At 49.2% G+C, this 25,988-nt stretch overlaps 1 protein-coding gene across 3 annotated transcripts in view; it reads right to left on the reverse strand.

The window, feature by feature from the left end:
- The window catches only part of ELFN1 (extracellular leucine rich repeat and fibronectin type III domain containing 1), a 104,581-nt gene that overhangs the window by 68,160 nt on the left and 10,433 nt on the right, over positions 1 to 25,988 (reverse strand). For all 3 annotated transcript variants that reach the window (XM_021539699.3, XM_085591685.1, XM_021539698.4), the window contains exon 2: positions 13,734 to 13,846. The gene's annotated coding sequence lies outside the window, so the exon portion shown is untranslated. The remainder of the gene's footprint in view (positions 1 to 13,733; positions 13,847 to 25,988) is intronic.

A 25,988-nucleotide genomic window follows, 5' to 3' on the forward strand; every position in this document is an offset into this window, starting at 1 on the left:
GCCCTGCAGCACTGCCCTGCATCCTGTCCCGGCTGGCATCCGCTTTCCTGCTGGCATTCCACTGCTCTGGAATGCTGTGGCTCCCTGTATTGATGTCAGGGAGCAGAGAAAATGGCAAGGGAAAAGCAAACAAAGTGAATGAGAAAAACACAACAAACCCAGCAGAAAAGCCTTCCCACGCCACTCTGTGCTTTCAAGTAAATGAGGCTAATTAACTAATTGCCTAAATGATTAGGGCTATTTTTACCCTTGTATGAAGGCTTGGCGTTATTGCCAATTCCTTAAGACTCAGTGCTGAACTCTCAACTTACCGGGAAGTTAATGAGGCAAAGCCCCTGGAGAGGGGAGCCTGAGGGCAGAGCAGCTGCCAGGCCAGGGCTGGGCCAGGCTCAGGTGGGCACTTCTGCAGCAGGGAGGGATCATCTGCAGCAAAACCACCCCCTTGGGCGATGCTGTTTAACACAGAAGTTCAGAGCTGTTTGCTAAAATCTCCCCTGCACCTGAGTCTGCCCCAGGAAAGGATTTCTCTCCATCAGCTTCCCACTGCAGGCAAGATGATAGAGGCTGATTTGGAAGAAAGATTTCCCACCTGGGTTGGAGGAGGGGATGGCTGCATGCCAGCCCTGGCTCCATGGAAGCCCATCAGATCTCCTGGGCAGACCCAGAGTACCCTTGGACAACTGGACCACCCTCCAGAAAAGGAAAAGGCTGATCCACCTGCTGTAACCAAGACTGACCACACTCACTGCCCCAGACATGCAGCCTAAGGCAGGAACCAACGTGGCAAGGGCTCCCTCCTTCTGCTTTGAGAAAATGCTGTTTCCTTGGGGTTTGAAAGAAATCTAGATGTTTTCTCCTCTTCAGCTAAATGCCAGCGTCTGAGCTCCCTGGTGGCAATCTCAGTTAACTCCATTACAATCCCCCAGTCATTCTGGCTGAAGAGCTCGTCCCCTCAGGAGCCAGAAGACTGATAGCTCTCCTTTTCTGTAACAGATCTCACCTATCAGCTCTAATGAGGTGACATTTCAAGCCTGGCTCTTCTCTCAGCACAAAGTACACAACAGTTTGGGGTGCCAAATCTCTCCCAGGCAGGCAGGTGACAGCCTGCTGTCCTTTGGATGCAGGAGGGAGCTCTCCTGTGAGTTAGCTCCAAGATTATCGTCAATGCTGGACCAGCCATGGCTTGGTGTGGCTGAGTCCTGGAGACCTCCAAGGATGGAGATCTCACAGCCTTTTCTGGCCATCTGCTGTGGGGCTGTGCCAGACTCTCAGTGCACATCTCCTCCCCAGTGCCCAGCCTGAGCCTCCCAAGCTGCCTGTGTGCCCTCTGCCCCTCTGTGAGGCTGCCTGCTGCTCTTGGGAAGAGTTTGGCTCTGGCAGCTCTGTCCAAGCAGCTGTAGTTACTTCATGCTGCCTTTCCAACCTGGATCCTGCAGGATGAGGAGTCTTTGGATGCCCTGGAACATTGGTCTGGCAGTGCTGGTGAAGGGAACCAGCAGTTCACACCAAACCAAACCAAGAAAGCCACAGATTTATTGGGTCAGCTCCCCCAGGCACTTGTGCCTTCCAACAGGGCTCCTGGGCCCCTCTCAGCTCTTTTGGTGAGGCTCAGTAAGATGAGGAAGGAGGCCCAGATGGCAACCACTGCTCTGCTCAGAAATGCAAGAAGGGCATCTCACAACTCTGTTATCAAGGAAATATGATTCACCACAATTTGTTTTTATCTGTCTTTCTACCTGCAGGCCCTCTCCCCAAACTCTGGTCACCTTGTTGCTGAAAATCCAATTTTGGTTGGCGCTAGCCAGCTTTTGCTATTGAAAAATGTCATGTTTGACTAGTCCAGAGTGGAACCTCTGTCAGATCAGGTTCTTTTATCTTAGAAAAGATGAATACTTTCTCCTGTTTTGTCAGGGAAGCACAGAGAGTCATTGTTCCAGAGTTTTGTAAATATAAAACAGATTATGGTCCCTGGGGTGATTTGGCAGGAAACTTCACCATTTTCAAGGGCCTTCCTGCATGTGAAATGGAAAGAGCAATGTTGCCCTGTAGCTCCCTGATTGCAATATACTTAGAAATTCTTGAATATCTGGCACAAGACATGCTGTATTATCTCCTACCTCATCTCCTGTGTATAAAGCTGGCAGCTTGATCAGGGAAATTATTCCAGATTTGTGCTGTCCAGAAAACAGCCTGACAGGAAGATTTGCAAGTCACATATCCCTGCTCAGTGCCATCTCCTGCCCCATTGCTCAGGAACCCGGTAGAGATGATGAAATTTGGGCTCCTCACCCTGGGAGAGGGTTGGCAGTCCCAAAGCAGAACTGGCAGGCAGCTCTCACTGCCTGCTGCCAGCTCCCAGGGCTGCTCACTGCCTGTTCCCATCACTCTCAATGTCCCCACCAAGACACCACCACCTCAGCCTCTACTGCAGAGAAATCAAATGCTGCCCTCTCCACCCACACTTAGGGGCCAGCAGGGAAACTGGATGACACTGGAGAGCCCAGAAGAGGTCAGGCCTACTGCAATATTTACAATACAGGAGAATACCCAGGTTTCTCATTACCCCCAAGCCCACAGAGCAGTGGAAATGGAGAGGATGTCAGGACTCAGCCCTGGGGCAGGTCCTGCTGAAGGTGTTGGGGCAAAAGGAGTAAAAGCCTGGTTTCAATTTACCAAGTGCCTCTTCCCAGCACATTTGCAAGTCAGATTAAATTTCCCAGGTTTGCCTTCTGCATATTTTATCCACTTACATATTTGCATAGATTTAAACACAATACAAAGCTGCAGACACCATCTAAAGAGGCTGGAGGGGGAAAAGGCAGAAGAAGCTTGTCCTTTTTCTTTAGGCTTATGGAAGATTCTGTTCTCAGAGGTTGGAGAAGGGGCATTGCCAGGCTGGAGATGTGCCAGTCCCTCACCTGAGCAAGCACTGCTTGGAGATACAGGCAGGAGCCATGGGAGACCTCAGCAGGTGGGTTCAGGGCAGGGATTGGCACTGGTGGTGCTGGGACAGAGCATTCAGTAACCTCAACCCATGCCAGTAGCACCTGAGAGAGCAGGATGGCAGCTCAGAATTTGCTGCATGGCATCTCTCCAGAAAGTGGAAAAATCCCTTGGATAACCCAAAGGTTTCATGGGAATGCCCCACTGGTGCATTCCTCAGAAGGTCTCTGCACAGGTACAGGTAAAGCACAGTTTAAACACACACTGGACAAAGAGAGGCACCATGTTAGATGATTAAATCCCCCATGTACCTGCAGAAGGTGGAGAATAGATCCTGCTCACCAGAGCTGTGAAACATATTCGCCTGTTGCAGGAATTAATCTTTTTTTTTTTTTTTTTTTTTTTTACTAACAGAGAGTGGCAGAGCTCTGCACACAGAAATCCTGTCTGAAATGAATCCCTGATAAAGAGGAAGCCAAGTTAAAAGGTGAGTTTTACTACCTGCCAAGGTTTTGGGTTTTAAAGGGTCTCTTATAGAATTATTGTATTAGCAAGCTATTACAGGTATAGATATCAAACTGCTATGCACAGCAAGAAAAATCATGAAAGTTTTGAGATGGGAAGGAAACACACAGAAAAAATGAGGCAGAAGAGGGGAAAAGGGGGAGAGAGGAGAAGCAGTGATGTGCAAAGGGGAGGGAGGCTGGTAAATGATGGAAGAGATAGTGGAAAGGGGTTGAAGAAGAGAGCAATGAACAGTAGAGTTGGAAGAATAGAGAAAGATAAAAAGAGGAGGAGAAAGGAAAAAAGAGATAAATGAGGGCAAAGACCAACTCATCATTTTGCAATTCCACCCCGGTGGAGAGGAAAATTGATGTCTGGAGCTTTTTTATGGCCAACCTCCTGGGCATGGGACAAAAGACAAGTTATTACCCAGCCCCAGGTCAGGTCTGTAGCCTGCCAGCTGCCTAGACACATTCAGAGAGCCCAGGAGAGCTGTAAATCAAGGGGGCCAAAGAGATCAAGGGAGGCTGGGACCAGGCACAGCAGTGAGCTCAGCAGAGCAATACAGCCACAGGAGAGGAGCGAGCCCAGGAGCAGCACGGGCAGAAAGGAGTGCCCAGATCAGAGGGCTTTGCTCATCTCTCCTTCACGCCATTCCTAAGGACAGCACCCGCCCAGAGATGCAAGTCCCCCTGCATTTCCTCCTATTTCTCTTCCTATTGATTTCCAAGCCCTGAATACCATTTATTTTTGCTTGCTTGATTCACTCATTCATTGAATAAAGGCTTCATCACTATTATTATTATTATCCCCGTCATTGGGCTCCTCATCACACATTATATTATTTGCATTGCAGAGCTGGAAGATTTCAGGTTGAGGCAGGAAATTTGTGTGAGTTGTTATTACTGCAATCAGATGAAGTGAGAATTGGATCGGCGGAGGCTGCCAGAGCACAGCTCTCCCAGCAGGACACCGAGCCTCTGCCCAATCAGGGAAAGCTGCTAACTCAGTCTGCAGGTCCCACCAGCAATTTTGGACTTGCCTTTGGTGTCCCACCTCTCCCTCCCATCCCACTTCCCAGCCCCACCAGCTGCCAGCAGAGAACGGGGAAACGCACCAGGACAGGAGGGCGAGGAATCAGAAAGGACTTGGCGAGATTGCACATTTTCTGCCTTGCTGATGGTATTTATTAGACAACAGAAAATAGCTATTTTACCATCTGCCTTGTAAAAAAAGAAAATCCTCATTAAATTAATGGAATGTGCAGCTGCTGAACAGAGTGTTCCTCCTGCGGCCGCCTCCCCATTAGCCCAGCACTTGCTGGAGCAGGGAACCAGGCTGCCAAAAGGAGCTGTGGCTGGTGTGGTGGGAGAGGATGGACAGACAGACAGACAGACAGCCCCCTGCTCCTCCCAGCCCTGAGGTCATGCCAGGGGACTGACAAATGCTCTGCTGCTGCAGGCAAGGTGTAAGCACTGCCTTAGCCATTGTGTTATGGAGCAGAGGGTGCATCCCCCTTCCTGCACACAGCCCTGCTGGGACTCAGCCTGTGAAGGGAGCCAGAGGGGTCAGCTCAGCAGGCTGAAAGTGCCTCCTTTTGCCCAAGCACAGCATGATCCAAACTCCAGCTTGAGGAGGTCAGTGTTGCTCACTGTCATTTGTTGAGCAAGGCAGGGTTTGCAGGTGAGGTCCCAATTTCCTGGGCTCTGCCACCTCAACATGACCTAGTCCGTCCATCCCAATCATCCATCTCTCCATCTGAGTTCCACCGAGCTGATGCTTGCCCTGAGGTATTCAGCTGGAATTGCCAAACCAAAGAAACCCCAAGCCTGGCTGACTGCACAACCCAGAGGAGTTCCTACACACAAACTTTTGTTTTGGCCGAAGGGAGACCAAAAACAATGAGCCCAATCCTTTCCCTATCCCAGCAAGACAGGTGCACCACAAACCCAAGGCCCTGAATGATTTTAATGATGCTGACAGAGAGAGAACAGCAGCCAGTCTTACTCATTCTTTTCTGCTGAACAGCACTGAAGGGGTTTATGAGAACCTTTTCTTCTGATACTGAGCAGTGTTTGATGGTGAACTGATGTCCAAAATCCCATATTACATGGGGCTTTGGGGAGCAGATCCACCAGTTTGCATTGCCAAATTCTCCAGGAGGTACCAGATACCAAAACATGCTGCCTTGGCTCACTGCCTCACCACTTCATCACAAGCAGCTCCTGGAGAGTTTTATCTCCAACTGCTTTGGGCCGAGCAGTTCTTCTCCTAAGGAAATAAAGTCCTTTGTTAGTTGCCTCAGCACTGCTGATGTTTCAGGATCACTGCAGCATAATCCACATTTAATCCTCAATTGTGTTTTCTGCAGTAAACCCCTCTGCTAATGCCGGGGAGCTCCCAGAGCCTGCACTGCTCCTCTGAAGCTGCAATCCCTTCCCTGTTGCCCTCTCCTCCTCTTTCTAGGAGGCTTTTCTATGTAGGTGTTCCACCTAGGTGAGTTTTTACCTGTCCTTCACAGGGAATTTTCTCTCTTAGCGTGCTCCTTCAGCATTTTTGAAGCAGCTGGGGGAAAGCTGCAGAGAGGTTGCCCCCACTGTGTCTGTGGTGGGAGCAGGAGACGGGCCCCTGGTTTTCAGCAAGTGAAGGGAAGGTACAGGACGACAGCATGTTGAATCACCTCACGCCAAAATAAATCCTGACATAATAAGCCCTAATGCCGTCAAAGAAACTATTACAGTCAGTTACAGAAATAATCCACATAGAAAATCAGTGCAAATACCTCTCCCCAGTGGAATGACATGGCTCTAGAGGATCAGTTCCAGTCAAAGATGATCATTTCATGTTTACCCAACAGATGAGGGCAGCTCCAAAAGTCAAATGTTTGTTGCCAAGAAAGCTCTGCCTAAGTGAGATTTTTCCACCTCTCATCAAAGAGTTGCTTTCAAAAGCGATGAGCAAGTACAAAAGGGAAGACCATGAAAGGCAGAGATCAAATCAAAGTCCAGAAGGCTGCTCTGACTCTCTCTTACACCACTGCCTTCATTCGTATCAATCCAATCAATTTGCAGCAGCAAGGGCAGAACAAACACCAACGTGATTGCTTCTTTAGCAGGAATTTTCGGGTTTTCAGAGGCTAATGGCAAAATTTCTCCTAGCCTTTGCCTGTGTTGCTGCTGGTCTCAGGGATTTTAAGGCAGAACCCTCTCTGCAAGTCGCTGATTTTATCTACAGCATCAGTTTGTTGTTTTTTCAGGGATGTAGGTGTCTTGGCAGGTGTGGATCTGGCCAGTGGTGTGTGCATGCTGCCTTGGGCAGTGGCAGTGCTACTCTCTCACAGGAACCTGTGACACAGGACCACCAAGCTGCTGAGCTTCCTGCTGGAGAGACTCAAAGGTTGGTTTAGAAAGCAGGTTAGCCAGAAAGACATGGCAGAGTAGCAAAAAACCGGAGGCTGTCATTTCTTCCTTGGAAAAACATTTGCTTTCTTAGGAAAAAAATAAAACTAATTTCATGCAAACAAACAAACATAGACCCCCAAGTTCCATTAATTAAACCTTGAAGCCTGTCACAGGGAATTTTGATAAAAACATTGACATTTTGCAAAGTTGCCCTTGGACAAATCATGAGCACTGAAAGCTCTGAGACAGGGAGACTGTGGGGAGCGATGCTGCGCATGCCAGAGAGCCTGGGAAGGACATTCATCTTCCTGCAGTCAGGTGTGTTGGTAATTCTGTGATGTTCCTCATGTGTTTGTCCTTCCCATATCCACGTGCAATCTGCATTGCACGGGGGCTGTGGCAGGACTGCGAGAAGGCCAAGAGAAGGTCGTGTGTGGCTGCACAGAGGGAAAATGCAGCGCGCCCCTGGCAGGCTGCGCACGCACACGGCTCCGCAGGCTCCAGGTGCCGTTTGGAAAGGAGGGACTTTGTGCCTGTGTGTCTCCTGCTGCTGCCACAGGCACGGAGCTGCATCACTTCACAGAGCCCAGCACGCATTTTTACATTTTTACAGTGGCCCAGGGTCAGGGATGCTGGCTGGAGCAGGCAGAGGTGAAGCAGAGCTGCGAGATTTCGAGTTACTCATTTGCTCCGTGGAGGCGCAGGTTGACGCAGCGCCCGCAGGTCTCCAGGACATCTCCAGTGCTCAGGGCCTCACTCAGCAGGATGCTTCCACCTCGTGAGTCAGAAATGCTGGTGCTGAGGCTCTCTCCTGCTTAGGAACATTCTGATACATCACCCCTGGCCCAGGGCTCAGCTGCAGACAGCAGCCTTCTCATACACACACAGACCCATGGCCACCTCAACATCCATGGAGGAAAACCAGAAGAGACAGTCAGGGAGGAAGGACCTCACCCTCCAGGTCTGCCCTGGGGCTGATCTACAAGTGAGGAGTCGCTGCTTTTGAACACCACAAGTCTCATCTCAGCATCATTTCCCCGGCTTGTGCCGTGCCGATGGGAGCACTCAGTTCACACTAACAGATCTGAGCGTCCCCGGATGATTAAAGGAAGCCCTGCCTTTTAAATCGCTCTGATTGGGGTTGACGGCTGTGTGGAATTGGACACTTGGCTCTAATGATGTGTGAAAATCTCCCTGCTGTGACCCGTCGTTCCAGCTGTGGAAAATAAGGAGAAAGGCGGAGGAGGGGCATAAAAAAAACCTTCAGTGGGAGCCCCAGATGAGACAGAGGTTTGTCAAGCAGGACAGTCCCTCTGGGGCTCTGCTCAGTGCCTGTGTGAGGCTGAGAGGTGGCTCTGCTTCACAGAACTGATGGGGATGTGTGTAAATGTGGCACCAGTGGCAGCAGAAGAATTGGGGTCCTGGTCTAGTGCAGGTCAGCATGACCAAAGCATCTGAGCACACAAGGAATGCCTGCCAGTTCCATGAGTGGGCTCCATCCTGGCTCTGGCTGGTCCCACCGATATTCCCATGCTGGCATTGGGGGGGAACGATCCCAGGCTGAGGTGCAGCTGGTGTGTGCAGGCTGCCATGGCATTGCTCCAGGCTGGGACTCCTCTGGGTGAGACTGTGGTGAGCTGGATCCAGCCCCAGGGCCAGGCAGGCATGAGCAGCCCGCAGCACAGCACGGTGGCTTCAGGGGGGTCCCACAAGCACGGTAAGAATCGCCTGAGCAAGCAAACCACGCTGTCCTGACACACAGGGGACACCAGCTGACACCTCCTGGGCTCAGTCTCCACCACTGCTGCTGCCAGGGGACCAGCCAGCAGATCTCTGTGCGAAGGCAATGCCAGCCCAGCCCATTCAGTGCCTTCTGTCCCCACCGCCTTCCCCCGTCACTAAATCCCTGATCACACCTGAATTCAAGGCAAATCTGGCCATACACAGTCAAATCCTTCCTCTCCAGACAAATTGGCTTCTTAGAGGCCCTCCTGGCTGAGATTTGCTGCTCTGTGGCAGAGGGGAATGTCCAACCAGGCTCTGAAACAAAGGATGAGTTTCCTCAGGCTCAGATGGGGCTGAACAGAGGCACGGGGGGGAGGCCAGGCACGGCCGGAGGTGTCCTGCAGCGAGTGACCCCCAATGTGACATTGATGGCTCTTAATTCCTAAGCCTGCTTTGGAAGGATTTCAGCAGATCCAATTTAATCACTGCAGCCTCTTCATCTCCCCTGTCTCAGCTCAGGGTAATGTTATGCATTCTCCTGCACCGCTTTTCTCCAAGAACTGGCCACCCTCCTCTCCCTCCGGGGAGCTCCAGCGTGAGGCCACCAAGCCCTTCACCTGCAGCACGGCTGGGGCTGCCAAAGCCACAGCTGCCCTCAGCCTGTTTACCAGCACACAGCCCAAACAGCATTTGCTGAATTTCCCGTGTCTGTGGGAGGACTCGTCGTGCTAATGAGGGGCACAGCTCCCTGCAGGTGCACCCACCACCTCCCCACAGTTGCATAGCATTAAACATATAAGCACTTGTCAAAATGTTGTAACTATTTTTTTGTCTTGTTCCATTAGCTCCACTTCGAAAGGCCACCACCAGAACTACTGAACATTTATTTCTATTGAATCCAGCTTAGAAGTTATGATCTGAGGAAGCAGGAGACAGGACAGTATGTTCTGCGGCACAGGCTTTTCCCCACCACCGCTCAGCTGAGACACGTTGGCCTTTGAAATATCATTTTTATTCCTACCTTAGAAAAGCTAAAATAAAGAGATTGAATCTTCCATCTGCTTGATTTGCTTCTGCTGTTTAAATAAGGTACATAAATATCAGTTAGGTGGCTGCCCTGTGTAAGTTTTGAGGCTGTGTGTTTAAACATCCTGCACAGTTTGTGGTACCAGCCGTGGGAGCTGGATTTCCTCCCCAGATGCAAAATAAAGTGTGGTTATTACATGATTTTCCTGTTGCTAGAGAGGCACACACACAAATCCTCCTCCCTCACTGCCTGTGCATGAACAATGTCTTATTATGCAAATACTAGGAGTATTAGACAAAAAGCACGGAAGAAAACCAGTGGAGCCAGCAGTTTAGATGGAGTGAAGCATGGGCAGGGGTGGGCTGTGGGGATCAGTGATCCCCAGGTTTGCTTTATGTTCACTTTATCAGCAAGAAGTGCAGAGCAAGAGGGAGTTGCAGGGGGTTGGGGACACCTGCAGCCCCCAGGGACACTGGGGAGATGCCCAACACATCATCCCATGGCCACAGAATCCTGCACCAAGGTCACTGCAGGGCTGAGCTCCCCCAAGCAAACCCCAAGTTTGCCTGAGCGAGCTGGGCTTGCTGCAGGACAAGGGGACAGCACTGCTGCTGGCAGCCCTGCAGACAACAGCCTCCCCTCCTTCAGGGTAAAAAAAGGGAAATCTAAAGCCTTCTTAAAGACTTCCCTGCGTTTAAGTTCCTTGCTATTTAAAGACATGTGAGAGCCCAAGAGTTCCAGCCCGGCTGCCAGTGCCTGGATGCTTTGCAAAGTTGTAATCCCCACCAGTGACATCACAGGCTGTTGCCATGGGGATGTCACAAACTCAGAGCTGTGACTTCATCACAGCAGAGATCAGGAGCAAGGGAAGCAGTGCTTCCCAGTGTTTCTGGTAATTAGCAAACTGGCATGGAAAATGAGGATGAAACACACAGGATGGGGACATAAAACCATTTAGCAAGTATCGTCTATTGGAAAGCATTCCCTCATGAGAAAGTGCCTCCTTAATGTATCCTGAGCTCTTAAATAACCCACAAAAGGCAGGGAATAAAATAGAAATTATAGTGATTTGTTTTATTGGGCATTTCATTGAGTAATTAAGAGGATAATTATGAGAAAGAACATTAAAAGGCGTTACTCTCAGCCTTCATCCTGCTTTAGAGGAGCATCCTCATATTGAATGTGCAGCATCATCCAACATTGTCCTGTGCCAACGCAGGTTTCCCTGCAGGGAGGAGGGCATGCTTGGATGAGGGAAGGGGTGAAAAACATTTCCCCCGTGGCCAGAGTTCTGCCAAGAAATGCAGGGTGTGAACAGTAAGTTGCAGGGAGCAAACCCCACTTTTATGGTGTCTCCTGGCACATGGTGTCAGGCCCTTGAGCATTGTGTGTCATGCAGGGAGAGGCTAAAGGAAAAACTGGGGAGAGATCAGTGTGGTGCAAAGTACTTTTGGAGCACCACAGCCAAGGCAGAAGTGGCAGAAAGCTGGAAATCCAGCTGAAAATTCAGCACAAAGGTGACCCTGCACCATGAGGGAAGCTCTCACCCACCCCCCTTCTAACACCCATCCCCTCTTGTATCTCCTCACCTTTGGAAAACACGTGCAGAACTACTTGTTTAACTAATCCAAATCCAGACAGCACCCAGCACCATTCAGCAGACACAATTCAATCTAAGCTGCCTCTCTAAGACTGCCAGTATTTCCCACAGATGAGGAAGCCTTAGTGCTGGCCAGCACATCCATGAAACACATCAGTGAACAAAGTCCCCAAATCTGCAGCTCCTTTCTGACCCCAGCACATCTCGCTCCCCCCCCATTTACCCACTGGAACAGACACACCCCAAGAGATATGTCAGGACATCAGGTCCCACCACAGGCTTCCTCTGGAGCCCATGTCACATGCTGGGGACCCCAATGCTCACAATACTCCCACCTTCTAAGAGGCCCCAGGTGAAAACCAGCCCCAGTGACAGCAATTTGCCTACTTCAAGTCCCCAGAGGTCACTGCAGGGAGCAAATGTGTTGATAAGGGAAATGCAAACAGGAGTGATGGACACAATGAAGAGCAAGAGCTTCACCAGAAACAGCAATTCCCACTGGACAGGCATCTGTAAACACTGAGATGAGAGATGAGCTAATTCCCACTATTTCCTCAAACCACTTTGCACAGGTGGCAAAAGAAGCAACCAACCCACCTAGATAAATGAGAAACCCAAAACTGCAACATCACAGCGCTGACCAGTTGCCAAGATTTAAGTTGCCCTTAGGTCCTTGTTTGCTACAAAACATACATTTAGGGAAGCAGACTGGAGAAGGCTGACATGTTTTAAACTGGCCTCTGTTTTTCTCTCTAGGGAAAAAACCCCTTTTTTCTCCCTTGAGAAATGGATGTGGCAGCTATAATCCAGTTGCTATGCTGTATTTCAGGGACAGTGGTTTGTCCATGTTGAGCCCAAAGCATCAGACAACTGACAGAAAAATCCACATTCAGGAAGTCACCAACCCTCCCTTTTCTTGTCCTGGGAACCACAACTCCCCTCTACACTCCCCTACTCACAGGGAGCAATTTCCATCCTCTTCAAAAGAGAGTAAAATCAGCTTTTTGGCTGCTGGCTGGCCCTTCCAGGCACAGGAACAGCTTTCTGGGAGACCAGAGTGCTCAGCACAGCCCTCAAACAAGGCTCCTGTTTGAAGTGCATGGATTGAGGCTGGATTAAGAAAACCCAGGAGGAGTGCTTAGCTCTGCTCCTGCTCTAAAAAGGCTGCTCAGCAGCAGCAGCCAACGCAGCTTCATCCTGCTCAGCCCTCCCTCCGTGTGATGCCTTCGAAGGGCCGGGGAAGCGGCGATTCCGTTTGACGTGATCCGGGAGCAGGGAATGGCAGGGAATGGGCTCAGCCTCCCAGTGCTGCAGGAGAACCCAGATTGGAGCTGATCCCCCCTGAACCAGGAGCTGGGAATGGCAGGGAATGTGCTCAGCCTCCCAACACTGCAGGAGAACCCAGAGGGGAGCTGATCCCCCCTGAACCAGGAGCTGGGAATGGCAGGGAATGTGCTCAGCCTCCCAACACTGCAGGAGAACCCAGAGGGGATCTGATCCCCCCTGAACCAGGAGCTGGGAATGGCAGGGAATGTGCTCAGCCTCCCAACACTGCAGGAGAACCCAGAGGGGAGCTGATCCCCCCTGAACCAGGAGCTGGGAATGGCAGGGAATGTGCTCAGCCTCCCAACACTGCAGGAGAACCCAGAGGGGAGCTGATCCCCCCTGAACCAGGAGCTGGGAATGGCAGGGCTCTGCTTCCCCATGCTGCCAGAGCACCCAGAGCGAAGCTGATCTGGTTCTCACTAAGGAGGAGGATCAAAAACCTCCATGGGGAAGGGAAAGAACAACAGCAAACACAAGACAAAATGCCACCACTAACCCCCACTAGAGCCTGAAGAGCCTTGCACTGCTTGTGTGTTGGAGAATGGTTGCAGGAGAGGGGTCATGGATCAATGGAACAGTTATTCATTGATACCTCTGTCTGAGACCCCAGAATCAGAACCAGGCTGTGTCTGGCCTGGGAACAGAGATTGGGAAATAGGCTCTGTGTCTAGGCCTGGGAAACTGTACAAGGTCTGTCAAGGCCTGGGAAATAGTACAAGGTCAGAAAGAGATAATAAGGATGAGCATATCCTTGGAGATATGCTTGTACAAGAATAGGCTGTGTGACAAGATGTGCCCAGAGAAGATGGGATGTACCATGATGACCTGACTAGAGATGAGAAACTTGGCTTAAGAAACCTGGCTATAGCTGTAAATGCACATAGCCTAAACAGAACACAGACCTTTGTAAATTGACCAATGAGAGCTGTTGCTGACTTTGCTTGTAGCAAACCCTATATAAACCGACAGGATTTTTGAATAAAGGAAGCTTGCTTATCAGTCATACTGATTGTGCTTGTCTTCCTTCCGCCTGTGGCTTCACTTGGGTGCAGCAGACACTTATCTGTGGCTTGAGACAAGTTTAGAGAATCCCTTCTGAAGTTTCCCTTTTGCAAACACCTTATTTCCCCCCTCTAATCAATGCAACGAGCAAGCTTAGTGAAACACAAATAGGGAACAGAGGATGAAACAATTTTCCAGCCCATACCTGAAGGTGCATCCTTCTTTTCTCAACAAGCAGCAGGGAGGACGTTGCTGTCTCTCGGTAATTTTCCAACATCCTGTGTTGCAGGTAGATTTATGCACTGATCATAGTTGAAGCTGTTAATAAAAAAGTGCAAAGAAAACGGATTTTACTGTGAAGTGTAGGGCTGCTTTTCTCCCAGCTTTGCATTATCATGACTTCCTCCTTTTTTAATCTTTTTTTTCTATGATTGACCATGTTTGGGGTTCAAAGCTTCAAAAATAAATCGCGGATCGTCTTTCATCTACTATGCATGAGAGAGTCAGAATCATTACATGGTTTAAATGGATATTTTGGGAGCAACTCTGGACCAAGCAGCTCCTGCTTTAACTGGGAGCCAGAGGGATGAAGCTAATTTGCAAATAATGTTACATGCTGGTTTTGCTTGAACGCAGGGAAAAGCTGCAGTGGCTACTTGTCATTCTTTGTGAGAAATTGAACAAAATGGAAATCAGTTCACTAGTTAAAAAAGAAATATATATATATATATATAAATAAAAAATCTGCAGCAGACCAATTTCTCCCGCATCAGGGGAACATCCTAGGACTGCAATTAAGCTGTAGCTGAGCACAAACCCTACAGCTGACTGAGCGCTGAGGACAAACACACCGGCCATCCTTTTCCTGGGAGCAGATTTTTGACTTGGGGAGCTGTGAGCTTTTCCTCAGCTCCACTTGAGCCACTTCTTCCTCAGGCAGTTCAAAAGTCAACTTTCCCCTTTAGCATCACTCATGCCTTCCCCCAGGAGCAGGGAGCTCCGGATTCTGCAGCACTGCACCTTCCCAGGGAATCACCTATCGATGACTTTGTGGCTAGTGTCTACAAGGGGAAGCAGAGGAGCTAATATAATGTAATTTTCCATGTTTACTGCATTATTACAGTGGTTGAATCCGCTGATTAGTTCCCTTTTTTTTTTTTTTTTTTGCTATCTTGTCCTAAGCATCCCTTTTATTTTTGCCCTGCTTATCTGCATAGAGTCATTTATTCACATGGCTGCTGTAACAGCAAGCAGGACCAAAGCTATCATTTCTCCTCCCTTTCACATTTTAATCTTGCAGACCTCAATCTCTGTGATACTGCTATTACTTTGTCCATATCTGATCTAACAGGAACCTGTCATTATTATTTTTTTTTTTTTCCTTAAAAAGAGAAAACTAATCTGAGCAAAAGATCATGGTGGCTGTGGCACTAATGATCTCTGGCATACCTCCTTGCAATGAATCCAGTGCTAGAACAGAGAACGTTTGTTTCCCTTCTCTCTACAGAACTGCAGGACTGACCCCTCATGCACAGGCAGCTCCCACGAATAAACAACATTGTCCCAATCTCCTGGGGGATCCATTTCTCTGCCAACTATCTCAGCAGCTCTTCTTATTGTCTTATTTATCCAAACAGTGGAAAAACAACTCAAGAGGAACCACTCTTCAACAACATGACTGTTACTGGTTTATTCAGATTTGCTCCCCTACGAGCTAGGAAAGCCTCTTGCCCCAGTGGTTATTAACTGAAACGAGAGTGGGGAAATTTCCTGTAATATGAACAAGAACAGAAAAAATGCTCTTCCTTCCTGTTCTTTGAAGATCATGGCAAGCCATTTTGCCCCCTGGGCTCCCTAATGCTTCCCCCCCACCACTGAGCTATTACCCGAACTGGAGACCATCCACTGAAGCACCAAGCCAAGATTCTGTGCATATGCCAACCACATCAGCCAGAAAGGATTTACTTGGGAGAGGCAAGGAGACAAATTGAGGAATCCCTCTACTCCCTTCTCCTGCATCACAAGGTTTTCAATCAGCAATCACTCCCTCAGCGTTCCCACTTCATGTCCACCATCTGCACCCTCACTGTGGTTTGTACCCAGGCCATGCTCTTCACGTCTGCTTGTTGTCCAGAACATCACATGCCCCCCTGTCTCCCAGGAATATCATAAATAAATCAAAGGCCATGTTCAGCTCTTGGTCTGTGGTGCAAGCAGGGATGTGGAACTGCTTCAAAGCCACACAGCTCTGGCAGGGCACAGGGTCTTGTCTGTCCCCTGTCCAGGATTTACACAGATGAGACTTCTGGAAATCAAACTGAGCCCTTCTCCACATCCTCTGCTGATTTGGAAAATCCCTTGCTCACAGAACTCACAGCTGCCCAAGCTGTAGCACTGCAGGAACCTGAGTGTATCTTGGTCTGCATGCACCCCAGCACATATTATATACACTGTTAATGAAAGATTAAATGTTCTAAAGAGCAATATTAATTTTAAAGCTACTAATATTCATCAGCTGTCCCTCACTTCACCTCACAAGCCTGAGAGCTGTAATGAAAGAACAAATTCCATCTGTAAGCTGTGGTCTGCAGCCCAGCTCCGCAGCTCAAGGTCCCACAGGCATTTTCTGCAAGTAGTGGGAACCCTTAAAAATCTTCTAATGTAAGCAACCATAAAAAGACAGAAATGGCAAAAAAACCCCAAACTCTCTTATCCTTGTCTTTGAAAGTCAGGACTAAAACAAGCCTCCCAGCTCTGCCACACCGATCTGACTTCTCCTGTGCCAGTTTGCACCCCTGTGACCATCCCAGGAGCCCAGGTTTGCTCAGCAGCAGTCACAGCAGTCATGATATGGTGATCATTTAGTTCCAAGAGAAAGTCTGCATTTCCAAATGTGTCCCTTGCCCTCCTCCTTGGGAATATGCAGCTCCTTGCAGGAGCAAGAGCCAAACAAAAGTTGCAACAGACCCATCCCAAATCAGTTCTCAAAGGACAGGACTGTCCATTGATCACACAACATCCACTGTGCCTCCCAAAAGTGGCATTTGCTCCCATCAGAGGTGCTCCATCAGCACCAGGAGCAGGGCCATTTCTGCCCTGAATCCTCCAGCTACTCAGCAGGACAAGCAGAGCAGGAAGGCACCAGCCCAGGCAGGGGATCTGTGTGCCAGAAGGGCACATGTGCAGGTACAAAGCATCCTTTGCACACCAGCAGCTTTCCTGCTGCCTTGGCACATCAGCACTGGTGGTGAATCACATCTCCTTTGTATTTCACTTGGAAGAACAGGGAGAAAGACATAATTCACAGAAGAGAGTCACAAAGAGGCCCACCTAGGAAAACAGGCTATTTTTGGCATTATAATCCCTTTCCTGTGAAGAAGAGAGGGAGGCCCAAGAGACTGAAGGAGCTGCTGAAGCCTAGAGAGGAATCTGGTAGCAGACCTGGGGCATAATTCAGATATCAGGGACCAACAACCAGGACTAAGAGCCACGTTTAAAGACTGAGGCCTGTGCTTCAGCACCTGCCTGCCCACCAATCCTGCTGTGAGCCATGCCAGTGTGGCATGCTGCAGAGCAAGAAGGTAACCAGGAGCACTCTGCTTGCTTCCACAGACCTTTTCCAATCATGCAAAGACCTGGCTCTTCGTTTGAGTGCTAATTCTCACTCTCTTTCATCCCAGTTTTTTGCAGCTTTTCCACAAATCCAGAATACATTTGAGCGATCAGCACAATGTTTAGTGAGAAAATCGTATGCTACATTTCCGCTTGGCATGATTTGGAAATGGTTAAGCTGTTAAGCCCTGAAAGGGAAGTTTTAAGAATACCGTGAATAAAAGGAGCCAAAAACAAAAATAAACCAACAGCAGCAAAATTAGAGCATGACATAAAGGAACCATTTGGATGGATCCTTTTTTCCAGAGAAATGGTGCATGCTGGCTGCTCCAATGTCAGGAGCTCTGCAGTTGTGTAGCACTTGGACTTTCATTACAACAGCAGAGAAATAAATGGAAAGTTATCACTAGCACACAGGAGAGGGAGGAAGTTTTCCTAAGCTGTCATCAAATCCCTTACAAGCTTCTCTAAACCATGTCCACATTGTCCCTGAGGCTCCCTTTGCCCCACTCTGTCCCAGCAAGGGAGATGCTATCACACACCTAAAGACAGGCAAGGGTCCAGGGTGGGGTACTTCACCCAGAAATGCTTATATACCCACATTTTCCAGATAGACTCTTCCAAGGAGAAGCAAATCCTGCCCCAATGTTCTGCCCAGAGTGTTCAGGGGACAGGGGGGACTCCCCACCTTCACCCAACCAATTTGATTCACACAGTGCAGTGACAGCTGTGTGGCCCCTCTGTCCCCGTGTCACTCAGAGGTCCCTCCTGAATTATGCATTACCCAGTAATACAAAATAATGCTTTGCTGCTGTGCACACTGACTCAGTGACTTGTGCAGCCAGTTACTGGTCTGAAGGACACAGCTCAACCACGACCATTTTACACCGATTTTTGTCATAAAATGTGATACAATGCTGGATCAAAAGACCTCCCAGAATCCATTCATGTGACAGTGTCCCACTCCAGCTGTGATGCAAAGCATTAGAGTAATGACAGCTGCATTCATACCTGCTACTTTTAGATCCACCCAACCCAGAGCAGCTGAGAGGAACAAGGGCTCTCTTCTGCCACTCCAGCCTCCCCTGAGCCACTCTGAAGTGTTTGCTAGTCAAAGAGCTCCTGCAAGAGAGCCCTCTCACCTGGATCAGAGACATCAGGGCAGGTCATCTACAAAGGTAATGGTGGGAAAAACATCATTCCTGAGCACGTTCATGTCTGTGCACATCTGTGCAGAGGTCAGGCACGCTCTGGGGAAGGGCATCTTTCCTGTCCAGTTCTGTACCCTGACCCAGCTTCAGCTGGCAGTGATAAAGAAGATGAACAAACAGCCAAAACCAGCCCTTTCCCCCACGCTCTACAATTTCTCCAGCCCAGGTCCTCGCCCCTCCTTCTTTCTGAAGTGCCAAAGGATCTCACACTGGGTCTGCAGTCACAGGATGAAGCCCATGACCTGTACCCCCAAATACCTCAGGAACCTGAGCAGTCAGCCCACCACCTGGATCCACCCTAGGAGGAGTTCTAAGACTTGTCCAGACAAAGTCAACACCAACCTGAGTCACCACTGGCAGAAGTCCTGCTTCAAAAAAGAAACTGAGCTGCAGAGTCCCAGAGTCCTTCCCTCCTGGTTCACCCTCCTCTACAATCTTGAAACTGCAGCTCCTCTGGAAAGCTCTCTGACTCCACAAGCAGAAACTCTCATATATGAAGTACTGAAAAAACACTGGGATTTCACTTTTATTGGAAAAACAAGCAGCATCTCTGCAGCTGTTGATTACCCCTGAAGCACAGCACACACAGGAACAGGCCACAAACAGGGCACAGCACACCATGACCTGCAGAGGACTTGGGCTGAGTTAAAAGCACAAATGCTTTATTGCAAGTCAAGGGCCAGCACTTCCACAGAGAGGATAATTTTACTCTGCGCTGATTTTTATCTCACAAACTGCTTCTATGGTGTGGTCTCAAAGAGCCCTTGCTCCTCCTCACTCTGGGAGGAAGCCTGGCAGCCTCATCCCAGGACACTGCTTACATTTCAGGCAGAGGGAGTCATTCCTCTGGGTAAGGTGGGTAACAGCACAGTGCTGCTCGTGCTCAGGGATGCACTCACCTCCCATCAACCACTTGTTCACGTGGGCTCCAAGTTACCTTTTCTTATTTCAAACTTCTCCATCCCACTCCCAAGTGAGCCAGTGGGATTCATGGGAGGCTGGAGCTGGATCTTCAGCTGTTGTACAGAACAATACCTAAACAAGTATGCACCTCTTTCTTCCCCCATCTGAAGAGCCGTGTTATCAAGTGCTAAAATTCTTTAAAGAAATTACTGGGCAAGTGTCTCTACTATTGCAGCACCAAATAAAAGAGCACAGGGCAAAAGTAAATCAGTGTCTGTGGAGGAGGAACTCCTGTCCATGGATATTTCTCCACACTGGCAGCCTGGTGGCTCTCAGTGCAATACAACTTCATGACACAAGATACTGAGAAAGTGCTGGTGAAGAAAGGAAACTGTTTTTCCCTGCCTTTTGTTTGACAAGTGCTTCTGCTGGCACTGGCTCCTGGACAAGCATTTCACCATGCCCAGCTGAGCATGTCAACACAGAAGCACAGACCCAGGCTCTGCTGTCTGTGGGCTCCACTGTGGATCAGCTGGGTGATGAGGAAAGGTTTGTTTGCATTGCTGCCACTTGGTATTTGCAGCACACAGGATGCCACAGGAGTTAATCTTCACACCACACACCTTCCTGAATGCAAAATCCTCCTGCCAGCCCTCTGTGCCATCCCAGGGTGGCAGGGCAAGGTCACAGCACCCAGCTCTGCCCCCAGAGCAGCCAAGGCTCCTGTGACTCTGCTAAAGCCACCTTGGCTGAAGCAGCCCTCAGGCTCCACTCAAACACATCAAGCATTCAGTCCTCAGCACGGGAGCTGGGAAACACCAGGAGAGCCTGGAAGACAAGCAGTTGTGTTATCAGGCATTCATCATCAGGAATGAGAGCACACAACTCAACACGAGTGTCCTCCACTGCCTTCAAGGGCACACATGCATTGAAATTCCCAGCAGATTCAGGGATCTTGTTTGCACTTCCATCACAGCCACGGCCAGAAGCTCTGAAGGCTTTCCAGGCAAACCCAGGAGTTCCACCAGGACTGGCAGCCTTGGTTTGCACCTGTGCAGTGCTTTGTGGGGGCTCCTGGGAGAGTGATGGAGGGATTTTTGCTATTTATTGATTAGAAGAGTGGTTTACATATTTTAAATGAAAAAGCAGAGGAGATTTTGCTTTTATTTTCTTCCTTCATTTATTTATAAATTGTTCAAATCATCAGAACTTCTTTCCACAATGAACAACTAGACAGTTGTCATGTTACCTCAGATGTATCATGGCAAGCAGCTAATCCTCTCGGTTATAAATCATGTCCATTTCAATCTCCATTATATAGCCAGAGCAAATTTGTTATGATGCATGTGTCATTACACACCAATGCTTTTCCATTATCATATAACTGGATACCCCCAAGGTTTGTAATTTGCAGTATAATAGTAATTTTTAAAGAATCATTGGTAATCAATAGCTCTCAGCATCACTGTCAGGATCATTTGCAAAACAAATAACAACACTGATCTCAACCAACTTTACAGGAGGGATATTTAATCCCCATGAACTGCATTATGTGATGGATAAGCGAGGAATCCTAGACTATGTATCATGTCTTTTCCTTGGATTAAATATCACTTCAATCAATGCTGCTCCCAGCTGTACAATGCTGTCTGTGTTTTCACTGGGTAATGCTGAAGTATTGTTTTACAAATTGACATCAGCTACGTGCTGGGCAACAAAACCCCAGGGTGGGGTGTGAGGAGGGGGCACGGCCAGGGGCAAGGCTGATGTGATGCTCGGGGCAGCACCCAGCAGCAGCAAGGCTGGGGGCACAGGGGGCTGCAGGGACCCCAAACAGGGCACCACTGCTGTGGTGGGGTGGGCACAGGTGGTTCTCAGGCCTGAGAAGCTGAGCAGGGCAGAGGTGATGCTCCCTCCCAGCATGGCTTTGCTCTGCACAGACCCGCCCTGGACACCAGAATGCCCAGCACAGCCTCCCTGCCAAAATGGAATGAGCAGCAGGAAGAGGGGCAGTGTTGGGAAGGATGGATAAATATAATTATTCATAAATAATACAGCCAGATGGGAACAGTCCTCTCTGCTAGCCGGACAATGCCCCTGCCTATAGATGGGTCCAGGGGTCAAGTGGACTGTTCCATCTCACCCCCCAAAATGTACGGCTCACCCTGCACCTGTAACCCTCCCCTAAAACATCAAGTGTCTGTAACCCCATTGGCCCAAGCCTTGTTCCAGCCCATCTTGAAGCCCCCTGATAAGGGTCTCCAAGGGGCCACACCTTCTCTTGGAACTTCCCCTCTCCTAGAGCATCCTCTTGTCTCTCCCCTGCCCCATCCCCTCAAGCCTCGCCACGTGCTGCATCTGGCAGCTCGAGGCAGGACCTTTCTCCATCCATACTAAACCTGATATCCCAAGAGCAGCCTTCAGAGATCTCTCATCACCATTCACCCAAACCATCCTGGAGCCCAGCGATCCCTACAGAGCAGCTCTCAGCCCCGTGTCCATACAGAGCTGGGGTTTACCCAAGGCACCCTGTAACTCCACAGAAGTGCTGTGTAGTATCAGCTAAGAGGTTCAGCCATCGCCTCAACATCTCACAGGCAGCCAGCAGACTGTACTTACTGCTTTTCCTTTTCAGGATAGAATTTGGAAGGCAACTGCATCCCAGTCGCCTTGCCGTGGTCAGTCTGTCCGTCTGCATCCCTGCTCCTGACAACCTTCAATGCAGCTTTTCCATTTAAAAATGGGGGCACAAGCAGCTGATCCAGCCAGACCCTGTGCAAGCAGTGCATGGAGAGCACTCACAGGGACACCCCTGGCCTTGGGCTCCCTAATGAACATCTCCCAGGTCAGATTAAACACCACGCCTGTGCTTCAGCAGCCTCACAACCAGCCAGCCCAAGTGACCTGTTGCATGGCCAAGAGCCAGCCAGCACCTGCCCCTTCCCTTACAGAGGCTTTCTGAGGCATTAAATCCACATTTAAATTTTCTACTCGGTTCTGCCTTTCGGAGCTCTCCAGCTGAGCCGTATCTTGCTCCTTGCAGCTGGAGACACCTTCAGCAAAATCTCCAGCTCCTACTGATGTGGAAAAATTCATGCATTTCTCTCCTTGTGTAAGCACGGGTCTGGCATTCACAGCACTTCCCAGAGATAAGCCCCAAATCACTCATCGCTGGAACCCTGCATTTTGGTAAGGGCAGACAGAGTTGGGATGACAGAACACCACCCTTGGACCCTAACTAAACACTTCACCTGCTGGAGATTACAGAATCCTATTCAGTTATACCAGAGAGCATTTCCTATCCTCAATCTGGCTCTAGGAAGCCAGTCAAATAAAAAGTTTTGGAAGAAAGAAGAAATCTAGCTTGGTTTGGTTCATTTTTAGAGACAAATGTGGTTTAGAAATGGGATTAACTGGGATGTCCTGGCACCTCTTCCCGCTCAGCAGCACCTCAGCTGGGCTGTGCACTCCTGCAAGCTCCTGGCTGCCCCAAGGAAAATGCCATTAAAGAAAACACAGCTATTTTTAAAGCTAGAAGGACACATTATCCTCCCAGTTACACCAGTGACCTCGTGACTCTCCACAAGGTTGGGCAGGCAGGGCTCTGATCTGGGGCTATTTTGAGCATCCTCCAGAGTCACCAGGCACCCAGCAGGCAGAAAGCACCGAGGAGCAGGAGAAGGCCCTTGTCTTCAGGTAGTCACACCCAACCTGTTAAGACAGTGATAACTTTCACCAACAAAAGAATAAAATATGAATTCCCTTTCTAAGTAAAGCACTTTAACCAGCACAACCACTTCCCCCACATGCACATGGGCCCGAGGAAGACTGGTGGTGCTGCTCCTCCTGCTGCCACCCCCAGTCATTCATCACACATGCACACGTAGTACAAACTCATTCAGGGCTCTTCTGCAGATGAAATATTTAAATGGTTTACACTTTGCTATCCTTTTTAAGTAAGATGGAATCACCATAAACAGACTTGGGCTGACTTGCTCTCTCCGCCACCTTTTTTTCTTTTAATATTCTCCCTGCTGGTAAATGGATGGAGCCCCCCTGGATGTTGCAGATCTGGCAGTGGGATGAGGAAGCAGCTTGTGCTGTCTGGAGCAAGCACGTGGCTATGGTGTGACTGAGGGGATGTCACACATGAAGAGAGATGCAGAGCCTGGGCTTCCCAGTCAGCTTTGGACCAGCTGGGATGAACACAACCTGCCTTGCCATCTGACCCAGCCTGTTTGTGCTGCCCTTTTCAGGAGCTGCTGCTCCCACCCCAAGGCAGCAGCCACATTTTGGCTGCTGGTGACACCAGCAAAAGCAAAATCCTGGGCAAGCTGTCAGACAAGACACAGCCAACATGCAGAGTTGCTCATGTGCTGACACACCACCCAAAACCCTCAAGAGCAGCAAGCTTGAAGGAACGTCCCAGTTTGTGAGGTCCAAGGAAGATGTAACCACAACACAGAGGCTTTCTCCCTGCTGCCATGCCCGGCTCCCAAGTGTCCCAGGAGGATGCAGACACACAGAGGCTTCACCAGGAATCCTGGTGGACAATGACTGAGCCAAGCCACCAGCCATTCTACCCAAATTCACTCTCATGTTCCCACACTGGAAACCAGGCACTGCTCCTGTGCAAGGGGAGAGGGGAACACCCATGGGCAGGGAGGGAAGATCTCTCCTTTCCCTGCAGGAGCCTCGGGATGGAGAAGGCTTACAGCTGTGTCTGCATCCATATGCATAAGGGAACAGGCCCTGATCCAGCACACGCTTACGTCAATCTGCCGTCACCAAGATTTAGGAGAACATTTAAAATTAAACAAGAATTTCCTTGCACTGCAAAACTAAGGACAAAGGCAGCAAGGAAGTCTTGTGGGTAGTGCAGAAGCAGGTGTTGAAGGAGCTGGTCCCAGCACGGCTCTGGTACTGACACCCCAGATAACCCCGGGCAAGTCACTTCACTTCCAGGTTTACCCACTGAATGCAGCTGCCAGCTCTCTGGGTATCATTCTGACAGGTAAGGGCTTCTCAGATGGTCACAGAAAACTTGACCAGCTCAGGAGATCATTTCCCATCTTTACATGCTGTGTGCAGGACAGGTTACCTGTAACTCAGCACCTTCAAGGACCCCACAAGCCCTGGCTCTGAGGAGCTGCTTGCAATCTAAACCACAGAAGTAAATCAGCATTTGCAACAACACGTCAGATTTCACCTGCTGAAAATAAAGACAACAGCTTTTCAAATTAAATAGGGAGAAAAAGCAAGATCAATAAGTGACACACACTTAATTCCCAAGCCAGCCTCATTAAAATGAAGTGTGTTATGTTTACCCCCACAAATAAGGGCTATACAAGCTGATGCTGTTTCATGGCTATATTGTTAAGGCTGGAACTGGAATGGACAAAAAGAAATCATAACGTGAATCATCCATTCTTTATTGACAGAGAGGGGGAAAAGCCATGCAGAAAGTTTGGGGCTTTTTCTTAAAGCCAATGTGGTATTAGAGAACCTACAAGCTAGTTCATAACTGGGAAAGATTTTAATATAGAAGAGGACTTTTCTGCAAAACTGTTGGAGAACCATAGAATCATTTACATTGGAAAATACCTCCAAGATCATCAAGCCCATTAGTGAAGAACAAGATTAACAAACTGACCCACACAGTAAACAAAGAGACAAACTTCTCTGAACTTGGATGGAGCCATGACGTTCACTTTGCTTACGTTCACTTTGCTTGGAAGCATTATGGTTGGACTGTTTTCCAACCTAAATGACTGTATGGTTTCTAATGAAGCTTTAAGGATCTCATCCCACAGACTGATTTCTACTTTTTCTTTACATATGAAACAGTTACACAAACTCCACAGCCCAATTTCAGCTCCTTTGTGAACTGGGACAGAGGTTGAAACATGTTGATTTATTGAAGTTTTCCCCTTGCTCCTCTGTGGTAGATGTTCTCCAGGAGCAGTTGCATTATTCCTGAGCCCAGGGTTTCCATGGACAATGTAAAAAAGGAGCCAGGACAGGTGAGCAACACCAGAGGGGCTCAGGGGGGTATGAATCCCCATCCACCCTCTGTGCACCCCTCATTTCCAGCCCCACCTGCCTGCTCAGCAGGGCTGGGCAGAGGCAGAGCTCCACTCCATTGCCCCCTCGGTGTCCTGCTCTGCTGCACAGCTGGCAAAGCACAGCCTGCTCCTAGCACAGGCCAGGTCCCTGCAGCCCCTGCAGGACAAAGGCTCAAACCCAGGCAGCACAGAAGTTCAGTGGTGCCAGAAAACACAAGAGACTGGCTTGTACGCCCAGATTTTAAACACAAAGAGATTTCCAGCAGCTCTCCATCCCCCTTGGGGCACACACCAGACTTTGCAATTCATTGTTCAGCACCACCTTCCCAGGAGACAGCACTGGAAGTGACATTTCTGCAGTGCCTCCCTCACCCCCAGGAGTCAATCCACCAGCAGTCCCATCCCTCATCCCACTGCTCCTGATGGGAGCCGTGTCTGGCACACTCCTGATGTCTGCCCACGTCAGCCTTTGTGCCTGCTTCACCCTGAGCAGGTGAGACCAACACGAGAGTTACAGGGTTTGCTTTCCAGACTCATCCTTTGGCAGGAGTAAAGCAGAAACAGGTATTTTTACATTGTAAATCAGATGTTTAGTATCTTGTTTTAATTGTTGCCTTTTTTGCATTGCTTTAACAAATCCACCCTTCTTTTGTGGGGGGGGCAGCTCAG

The sequence above is a fragment of the Lonchura striata genome, chromosome 14 (genome assembly GCF_050655825.1).
Source record: "Lonchura striata isolate lonStrDom1 chromosome 14, ASM5065582v1, whole genome shotgun sequence".
Lineage (NCBI taxonomy): Eukaryota > Metazoa > Chordata > Aves > Passeriformes > Estrildidae > Lonchura > Lonchura striata.